Below are 10,359 nucleotides of genomic sequence, written 5' to 3'. Positions count from 1 at the left end.
CGATCCCCCTCGATACGTGGATTTGAAAAAATCAAAAAACGTGATTGGACATTGAGGACATCGAGAAATAAAAAATTCAATTGCCCAATTGCACTTCGAAACCAAGAAAAAGATCAAGAATGATGCAATGGAGATCAAAAGGTTACAAAAAAGATGGTAAAAACGGTTTTTTGGACAAAAATAAAATTATATTTTAGACGATCCTCCAGCTACTTAAAAAATAGCTTTTCTTAGTTTTTTGGTTTTTTAAACTCTTTTGTTGGTTTCGCTTAAATATGTTTAATTTGTTGTTTTGACTTGATTTTTGAAATTGATGTTTTTTATTAAATTATTATATTTTTAAGGTTGAAACTTACTTAAAATGTGATTGCTTTATTTGTATCAATATATATTTTTCTAGAATGTTTTTGAAGAATTTTAGTGACTTTCCATGCAGCCATTCTTTGAAGTATACAACCGCAAATAATAAAACTAACAAAGCCAAGGTTTACTTGTGACATTTATTTAACTTTGATTTCAATTAAATAATTTTTAGGGAAAATAGCTATTGTGACGATTTTAAATTTAAACACCTGTCCGAAATATCGAGATAATTTATTAGTTATTTACAGCTTTAAATAATATTTTAAATTAATTTTGACGACATTAATTTTTTCAACTCTCTTAACTATTGCTGGTGTTGTGGTGTATGCGAAGCTTATTACGACATTTGCGAAAAAGTGAATGAAAAAGTATTAAAACTAGAATACTCAACATTGCCCTCTCAAATCGAACTGTTCATAAACGAGAGAGCAGTAAAAGTCCCCCAGGGAAGCACAATCCTGCAGGCGTGCACAGCGGCAGGCGTGGACATCCCCCGCTTCTGTTACCACGAGCGCCTGTCGATAGCGGGGAACTGCCGAATGTGCCTGGTGGAAGTAGAAAAGAGTGCCAAACCAGTGGCGTCGTGTGCCATGCCTGCGAGTGAGGGAATGCGTGTGCTGACGAATTCTTCCAAGACGAAAGAAGCGAGGTAGAAAGTGTAAATAAAGGAAGAGAGGGGGTGATGGAGTTTATCCTGGCGAACCACCCATTGGACTGTCCAATATGTGACCAGGCGGGGGAATGTGACCTGCAAGACCAGTCGATGGGGTACGGGTGTGACAGAAGTAGAATGAGTGAGAGAAAGAGGTGAGTGTGTGGTGATATGAGAGGGCTGTGGAGGACAAGGAGATAAGTCCTCTGGTCAAGACAGTGATGACTCGGTGTATTCACTGCACGAGATGTGTTCGGTCACAGAATTAGCTAATGAATAGATTTGCAAGTGAAATAGGGGGAATGGAGGACTTGGGGACGACAGGGCGAGGTGGGGACATGGAGATAGGCACGTATGTCCACACCCTCCTGTCCTCCGAGCTATCGGGGAACCTGATCGACATATGTCCAGTGGGGGCACTCACCTCCCTCCCCCACTCATTCCGTGCTCGTCCCTGGGAGTTGAGGTATGTCACACCACTACACCAGACGGGTGGAGACCATCGACGTTATGGACGCTGTCGGCTCTCATATTCTCCTCTATACTCGCTCTCATGTCGTCCACAGAATCCTCCCCAGACTCAATGAGGAGATCAACGAGGAGTGGTTGGACGACAAGGCTCGTTTTGCCCACGACGCACTCCACCACCAACGACTGGTCACTCCTATGACAGCCCACTGCCCCTCCCACTGGCCTCACGTCCTCCAACTCATCTCACTCAGGGTGCCCATTCCACACATTTCAGGCCACTCAATCACCCCCTCACCAAATGGCTGTTTTGGCCGGCAGATTTACTGATTTGGAGACACTCGCTGTCCTCAAAGACCTCTTTAATCGACTGGACTGTGACAATTTGTACACGGAAGAGTGTTTGCCCTGCAGTGCTGACTTCCGGGAGAGTTATGTCCTCAATGTGGGCATAGAGGGAGTCGAGAGGGCAGACTTGGTGCTCATTGTGGGCTTCAATCCCCGTCTGGAGGCCCCTCTCCTCAACTGTCGTATCCGCAAGGGGTTGTTTTGACTGTTAATGGCACAAGTTGGAGGACTGGGGATTCGCATGTGGCCGTGGTGGGGTCGAGGGTGGACTTGAACTATGAGTATGAGGTTGGGTGGTCTGTCATTGCAGTATTTGGGGGATTCCATTACTATTCTCCACCACATTGCCTCAGGAAACCACCCCTTTTCTCACAGGTTTCGCAATGCCCGAATGCCTGTCGTCTTGCTTGGTTCTTCTCTTCTCCAACATGACCAGAATACTGCACGTGATTTGTATTCTCTCTCACTTAAACTGGCCTCTCTCTCCTCCAGTCATTCCTGTGCTTTCAACCTTGTCCACCAGGCAGGCATTCCTCTCCTTATTTGCAGAGGGCCAGTCAGGTTGGGGCACTCGACTTGGGCTATCGAGGGTTCAATCACTTTGTTGATCGAGGCAATCTTCGCCTGCTCTTTCTCTCTGGGGCTGATGACGTCATCACCACACGAGATGGGCTGCCTGATGATTGTATGGTTGTGTACCTCGGTTGGATTGCTTTATATATTGTGAGGTTGCCATGGCGACAGAGGAGCGGAGATTGCTGACGTCATTCTGCCTGGTGTAGCGTATACAGAGAAGAGGGGGACGTATGTGAACATGGAGGGGCGTTACCAGGAGTGTCGGCCGGGGGTGAGTGCTCCAGGAGAGGCGAGGGAGGACTTTTTGGTGGTACGGGCACTGGCAGAGGTGATGGGTGTGGACCTGCCCTATGAGACATTGGGGGGAGTCCGGCAGCGAATAGGCGAGTTATGTCCGGGGATAGGCCAGATGGAGTGTCGTCCAATGACCACGTCTTTCCATTCGATAGTGTCGCAGATGTGTGAGACTGTGAGGTGTGTTGGTGAGTTGTAGAGAAGGGTGGAGGGGAGACTGCCTGAGTGTCGATTGAATAAATTGAGTGACTATTTCATGACCGATTCCATCAGTCGCAATTCACCTGTCATGTCTCGCTGTGTCCGAGCTCATCGCCAGAATGAGAAGGCAGTTCACTAACCACTTAATTTGTGCTAACATCAAAGCAGTATTCCTGATTAGAATTAACGTGTTATTAAATTAGTGGACAAATGTGTATAAATTGACGAATGCGTATAATTCCCCCAGTCATTGCAAATTGACAGGCAATGGCCAACAACCCTCATTATAACCACAACTTGCCTAATAATTCACTAAATGTCTCTTCTGTAGGGAATTCCAATTTATATACAAATCAGAGATATCTTTCTTCCTTCACAAATATCCCCAACAGAGGTGATGTGTCAAGATCAGATCAATACTTCCAGATGAATCAGACGGGGGGAAATGTATGTCATTTTATTAGACAACAGATCCCTGAGACAGGACGGGAGTATCACTTTCCGTCGGAATTGTCGTCGCGTTATGTTTTAATATCTAATTTTTGTCGAGATTTTAGAATACGACGAACGGAAATGGGATTAACTCAAAAAACAGTTTCAGAAATATTAAATGAGGGCGGAAATACAATATCACAAACTACAATATGCAGATTCGAGTCCTGCAAACTTGGCTATTCGAGTCTGGTCAGTCTGGCAGAAATCCTCGACCGACAAATACTCAATTCGGCCAATCCCGTCCGCAGTGAAGACTTTTCCCGTCTCCCTGACAAACACTATCCAAGGCGTTTTAGGAATCGGAAAAGGCGTACAACATTCATGGAGAATGATATAGCATATTTGGAACTAATTTTTCAAACTACAAGAAGGCCTGACAGACATATCATTCAAATGACGGCCACTCATCTTGACAAGACAGAAGACACAATACGCAATTGGTTTTCTAACAGAAGGCAGAGAACTAGCAGGAGGAATGACAGCATTTCCTGACTATATGATTAAGTTGTATCATCTTTTACAGTTTAATGGACAGCAAATTATTTTTTAATTATTTTTGGACTTTTATATTAATCGAATTGTAAATGTGCCTCATATTGTCTTTGATAGAAATTGATTTATATTTTGGTCTCCAATTTAAATTCAAATCAATTTTTCATTTAATTTGAATCTATTATAATTATAAAAGCTACGCACATTCAAATTTGTAAATCAAAACTTCAAAGCACCGTCTCGAATATACGTGCCAATTAATAATTCTGCAGGAAGATCTATTTGGACCATTTTTAGCTGTCTCTTTGACGTCCGTATAGTCCAGACTTTTATTGTCAATAATTTAAGTTTTGCTCTCATACGGCTTTTTCGGAAACTTATTCCATTTCTCGGATAATGGAATTTTGCTTTCTTAAAATACATAAGTTTAGGGGAACAATAAATCTTTAGAAATCGTTGTAATTTCAATTTTCAGACATGTAGTTAAACTTCTTAGGTACGCTAGGAAACACAGTGGTGGAATTATTAGTTTTCCCGTCTTGAGTTTGAAGTTGCTAGTTTCGGACGACACGTGTGCAGACATTATCGAAAAAAAATTTTTTAATTTTTTCGCTGTAATTCTCTGCAAAGAAAGTGGTGACTGTAAAGTATCGGCGTTCGTGGGGCTTACGATTAATGAGATATCCTCGAAAATGTGCTTTAAAATCAGAGTTGAATAGAATACGCTACAGGTTTGAAGTTTATTCGAGAATTTTTAATTCGGTCAAAATTGATGAAAAAGTATAGATAGGAATTCCAAATATAATAATTCTAACCAATGAAAACTTGACGTGAAAAAGAAAGTTCTTCTTTACAATGCACTAGTAAACCATTTAATTTGAGGAATTGTATCATATATTTTAATTCGCCTACATTTAATATCTTAGACAACTCTGAGACAACTGAGGATACGGAAAATAACCAGGAAAGTGTGAAGACACAATCAAGTTGTTTAGTTGTGTCGTAAATTAAAAATTGTCAAAAAACTCATTGAGAACAATCTTAGTCAAGACCAGAATGTTCATAAAAACAAAAAACAAACCACAAAATTTGTTCATCTTTAATAAGAATAGAAATCAAATTTACGATTCAAATTTTGTAACACTTGTTATTCACTTTATTCTGAGTTAATCTAAACTTTCAAATATTGGCCAAACAAAGGTGAACATTTTCTTATTTCTGAGATAGATCTCCACAAAAGGAGCGCTCTTTTCCCTCTTAGTGTATAGATCAAAGCTTTTTAAAAATAATTATCGCGGCACACTAATCTTAAAAAAATAATCCACGGCACACATTAAAAATAAAAAAAAATAAATTTTTAAGATATGTAAAACTAAGTACAAAATTGGTAATTTAATGCCCAAATTTTTATTAATACTGAAAATCAAATCTTAATTATTATTGTTGTTACATATATCATCAATATCACTTTTTTCCAAATTGTTTTTTCAAATGGATAAAATAATCCACAGATTTTGCGAAATAGTGCGGATGCTTGGAAGTAAAATGTCTTTTTAGTTTGCTAGGAACCATAGCATCATTTGCCAAGACTTCCATGCAAATTGCTATTAATCCCATATTGTCAAATTCCTAAAAGGCAAAAATATAGACTCAGAAAATCGTATGAATTCTTCAAGTTTGAGGATGATAAACAATTTTATTTGAAAAATAAATTCAGGATGAGATTTTTTACTTGTGTATTTCCCATTTAGTTTTTTTGCTAATCCCACTTAGTTTGATATTAATCCCATTTAGTATGGGAAATGGTATAGAAATCGTCTCGCGGCACACCGTTTGACAACCTCTGGTATAGATTATCTCATAAACGATATATTATTAGGCTTGATATAAATAAACAAATCTGCTCAAAAAATTAAATTTCTGTATAATTAACAATAAATCTCATGTCCCGTCTGAGGCGCATTAAACGACGATAATACGTCTTTATGAGAGTCCTTGCTACAAGAAAGGCAAGTCCACCCTCGGATATCAATACTCATAACCCAACCAAAATAGTCTGCCTGAATGCATCCCACTAAACAACAGTCGACCCAAATATATTGATATTGTGGGAAATACGAGAGCAGGGGGGAACGAATCCAACATTAAATACAAAGCAGATTTCTCCACTTTTTCCACAATACTGATCATTGTGACAAAGTCGATTTGCCGGTATGATAGGAGCGCAGAGGAATGCAAGGGAAACCAACAACGATGTCAAACCGAGCGTCAAACCGACGTAAGGCATCTCTGGGACCCGTTATTTGGTTTACTGTAAATGCCTCGTAAATAGTCGCACTCCAGTACACGGACACTCCCAACATGACCACACCGGCAATCGACGCTGGACCCGAAATAACTATTTTCTGGGTTATGTTGCACCTCAAGTCGCAGAAGCCAAATTCAGTCACATTTACTACGTCCGACACACAGTCGTTGTAGTACATCACATATTCCACTCACCAGATTGGACTACCAGTGATTTCAATTAGTCATTAGAACTGCTTTTTATAAAGACTTGACGCATCTGTTCTTTTTATTCAATCTGAAACAAGATACCATTGCCAGTTTGTTGTTTTTGTGGGTTCGTAACTAATTTCTCAATTAATTTTAACAGTTATATTATTTGTGCGATTTTGGTTGTTTTAAGACTAAAGAAATTGTAGCTAAAATTTAGAGAATGAAACAGATTAAAAATGAGTCTTTCGGAGAACCTTTTCAAATTCATCGAGTTCATAAGTGATTCCTTCAACAATTCTGCAGTCTCCAACGGAACAGACGTGATAAAACAGAACAAACGTTATTAGAACATACAAGCTGACATGCAATCTTGGATAATTAAATGAGACAACTCAAATATAATCATTTCTAACAGAAATGTTATGGATCGAGTCAGTTATTAGAGAATAGGAAAAAAATGACGTTATTAATCTAAATGAATAATTAATGACAAATGTTGCAGTGATGACCCACACTAGCGACCAGGGTGATGACTTATCAGCTTGACAGGTCAATAAAAACATTCCTAACCCAAAAAGGTTTGATTTAAAAATTCAACTAATCCCCTATACGGCCTACGGCCGCGAATTTTAAAGTTACGTGAACTTTTTTATTTTAGAAATGTTAATATTCTTATGAACATTTCCATTTTTATCTTCCAAAGAATAGTTGTAATTATTTTTTTCGATAATTCTATATTTTGTTGTATCGACATTATCAGATAAGGAAAACCTTTGATTGTTCATATTAGCATCGATGTCATGTTTAATAATGACATGATCCCCGATATTTATATTTTCTTTATCGTACCTCCATTTTCTTCTACTTTTCATTTTCTCTCCTGCTTTTGTGATATTTTTCAAACAAAATTTTCAGGTGAAATATTATCCGACTTTGTTTGATAACAAATTTCCGCGTTTTCATCTTCTGCTTCAAAAATTATTAGTCCTTCAAGTTGTTTTATATTTTGTATAAAATCACTTCCAAAATTCATAAAAATATTAAATAGACTATGCTTTGTGGTTGCATGGACCGTCTTATTGTAGTCATAAGTAATTTGTTTAATAATGTCTATTCAATTCATCAAATAACTCGTTCTATATATGAACTGTTAAACTCTTTTCCACTGTCGGTTTGCAAAATAATTGGAGAACCAATAATATAAAAAATATTTTCAAAGAGATTACATATTTCTGTTTTATTATCTACCAAACTCGGATGATTTCAAACCCAGAATCTCTAAAAAGTCGATCCGCCTCGTTAAAATTGCCTTCTATGAATCTAATAACTGTAGCATTGGTCTGAGTGTTACGGGAGTATAAAAAGTAGCGAAACCACAAAGAGTCAACTTTTTTAAAATCCAAAAAAGAAATGCTGGTCAATTGAGCCGTATATTTGGACTCCGGCTGACCCCAGAGAGATCACGTATGGAAAGAGAAAAGCCAAAGAAATTATTTCTCCCAGGAATTGTATTGGAGGACGGTCGGACACTCCATCTCTATTCGCAAATATTCCTGAAGAATTAGGATTAGCCGCAACACAATTTTCTATATTTTCCGAATGAATTAAAACAAAAGTTAAATATTTGATATTTACCTAATGAATGTGTAAAAAGGAATATTATTCATGAAAGCCTGTCTGAAAACATTCATGCATCCCCGAGGACTCTACTCGCCCTCAACTCCCTCGAAATGCTCAACCACTTAAAAAGACTACAGCCAGTATCGACTGAAATAAACGACACTTGTATAAGTGGACCGGGTGACCTCCTTAGTCCCCTCCAACTGTCAATGTCGACAACTTGTTCTCTATATTGAAATATCCCCCTGTTAGTCACACAACAAACACTTTATAACAATGAATAGCAAGACACTGTCTGTTCTCAGGCGGTCACCCAGCCAAGTAATAGAATAGCTTAACTGCCGTGTTGAAATGTAAACAGAAATTTACTACTAAGTATAATCGAACAGTGAATTAAAATGGACGTGTCTCAGATCAGAGGAGGACAGAGGAGAGAGGTCAAACCCGGAATAAAACGGACAGTCATCGACTATTCCAAGGTCGTTCAGTCTGCCCACATGTCCTTTCATTTCTTTCCGAATGTGGCACATCCTTCGGTCTAACGAGGTCTGGTCTGAGAGGAGACCAAATAAACCAACCTCCCCACAGTCGGTCCACAGCTGCTTTTGTTTCTGTTTTGATAAAAATGTTGTTGAACCACATCCATGTTTTCTGTGCTTTTAAAGCACTGGAATGATACTTAATGGGGTAACCGAATTGCTTCACGATTTCTGTGTCGTTGTTTGTCCACGTCCACTGCCTCAGACTTTAATGAGAGGAGAGAGTCCCCTATTTTCTCACATTCTTTAAAAAAGTCAATATTTTTTTTCTTTAGACTGTTCTGGTCTCCTTTCATTAGTCTAGCAAAGTATATCCACAAGACACCAAATTAAAAAAATTTATTTTTAATTAACAAAAAAAATATTCAAATATAAAAATTAAAAATAGCAACTCTGCAAATCCCGAGCCAAGCCAACGAATCACAGAACCCTGAGAAAGGCCAGAACAGTTTGTGCAAGGAAGGTGACTCACTGACCAGCACTAGAGGAATAATCACCTTCAAATAAACTTTGGGAACTCACCTCTAACACGATGTTAAAATACACAAAAAAGGATTTGATTTTTTTAAGTTTATTTTTAATAATATTATCTATAATTAATTTTATAGTGGCGAACCTATATTTTCTTTTTCTTTTCTTGTTTTGTGGATTTGTCTGTTTGTTAGGGAATGCTCCACCAAATCACGAGGCAGTTTGAAGGACTCACATTTTTTACGAAGTTTAGTCAACTCCTCAGTGACTTGCCAGTATTTTGCTCGTCTTTGCATCACTTTTTTCGCCACTCTTTCAATGAACGGACTCACGTGTTTTTTGTACATTAACAGTATAGCATATACTAGAGGGGCAGTGAACCACATACTCTTGCAATATAAATTAAATATATAATTATTAGATTTGTATAATTTAAATTACCACTTTTTCTATTTAAACAAAAAAATTTAACTTTCTAAAATTTATAAAACGAAGAAAAAAGTAAGCAATTGGGTGGCTAAGGGAATTGTCGAGGCCCTGAGGGTCAGCTCAACGATGCCGCGCTGCGTATTGAGTGGCAGTTTCCGCGGAGCACAGCAACCGAGATTCGCTGGAACAGCCAGCTCGTCTCCCTCCGGTCGTTTGTTTTTGTGGAGATTTTTCTACCAATGGCGGTGAGGAGTTGACTTTTAACAAAAAAATTAAAAGTTAGATTAGTTGAATTTTTAATTTACTGGTCCTCCCTGAACATGGACATCAACTTTTTTGATCTTTTTGTTATTATTTTGCCCTTCTTTAGAGTATTCGTTTTCTGTCACCTCATGTTTTCTCATCTTTTAATTATTTCCATTTTGATGAGTGTTCCACACTGTCTAATTTTTGTTAAGAATCAATGCTTTAGTAATTACGGTTCGAACTATATTCTACGAACATACTTTATAATGTCTTCTTTAATGCAATTGTTTGGATGTACTACACAATATTGTCTTTAATGCCAATCCATGTATATTTTATAATACTTGAAGGCGATCGCATCCCAGGTAATGACAATCGGAAATATTTTTAATTTGTAAATTATTTAAAATTCACTTGCCACAAAATCATATTTATGTGTTTTCAACTTCAACTGCTTCTCTATTAGCCATATCTGGTTTGATTTTTTGTCGTATAAATCCGCCTTGTTATATTGGATATTTTATTCGGTAGGAATAATAATATCAACTCGTATTTCAGTTCTGTCATGTCACCATTCTATTGCATCGCCAAATGGTCGGGCGCTGCAGATCAAACTCGCGGAAAAAAAAGTTCCTGTCTTGAAAAATATTGAGGATTTATGTATAT

At 38.0% G+C, this 10,359-nt stretch overlaps 1 pseudogene; it reads left to right on the top strand.

Moving 5' to 3' along the window:
- The first annotated feature begins 750 nt into the window (after window positions 1-750).
- Window positions 751-2,348, top strand: LOC115227588 (annotated as a pseudogene).
- Window positions 2,349-10,359: the final 8,011 nt, after the last annotated feature.

This window comes from Octopus sinensis, unplaced genomic scaffold (genome assembly GCF_006345805.1).
Source record: "Octopus sinensis unplaced genomic scaffold, ASM634580v1 Contig05132, whole genome shotgun sequence".
Classification (NCBI taxonomy): domain Eukaryota; kingdom Metazoa; phylum Mollusca; class Cephalopoda; order Octopoda; family Octopodidae; genus Octopus; species Octopus sinensis.
The sequence above is the reverse complement of the archived record's forward strand: the minus strand, read 5'-3'. Positions and strand labels throughout refer to the sequence as shown.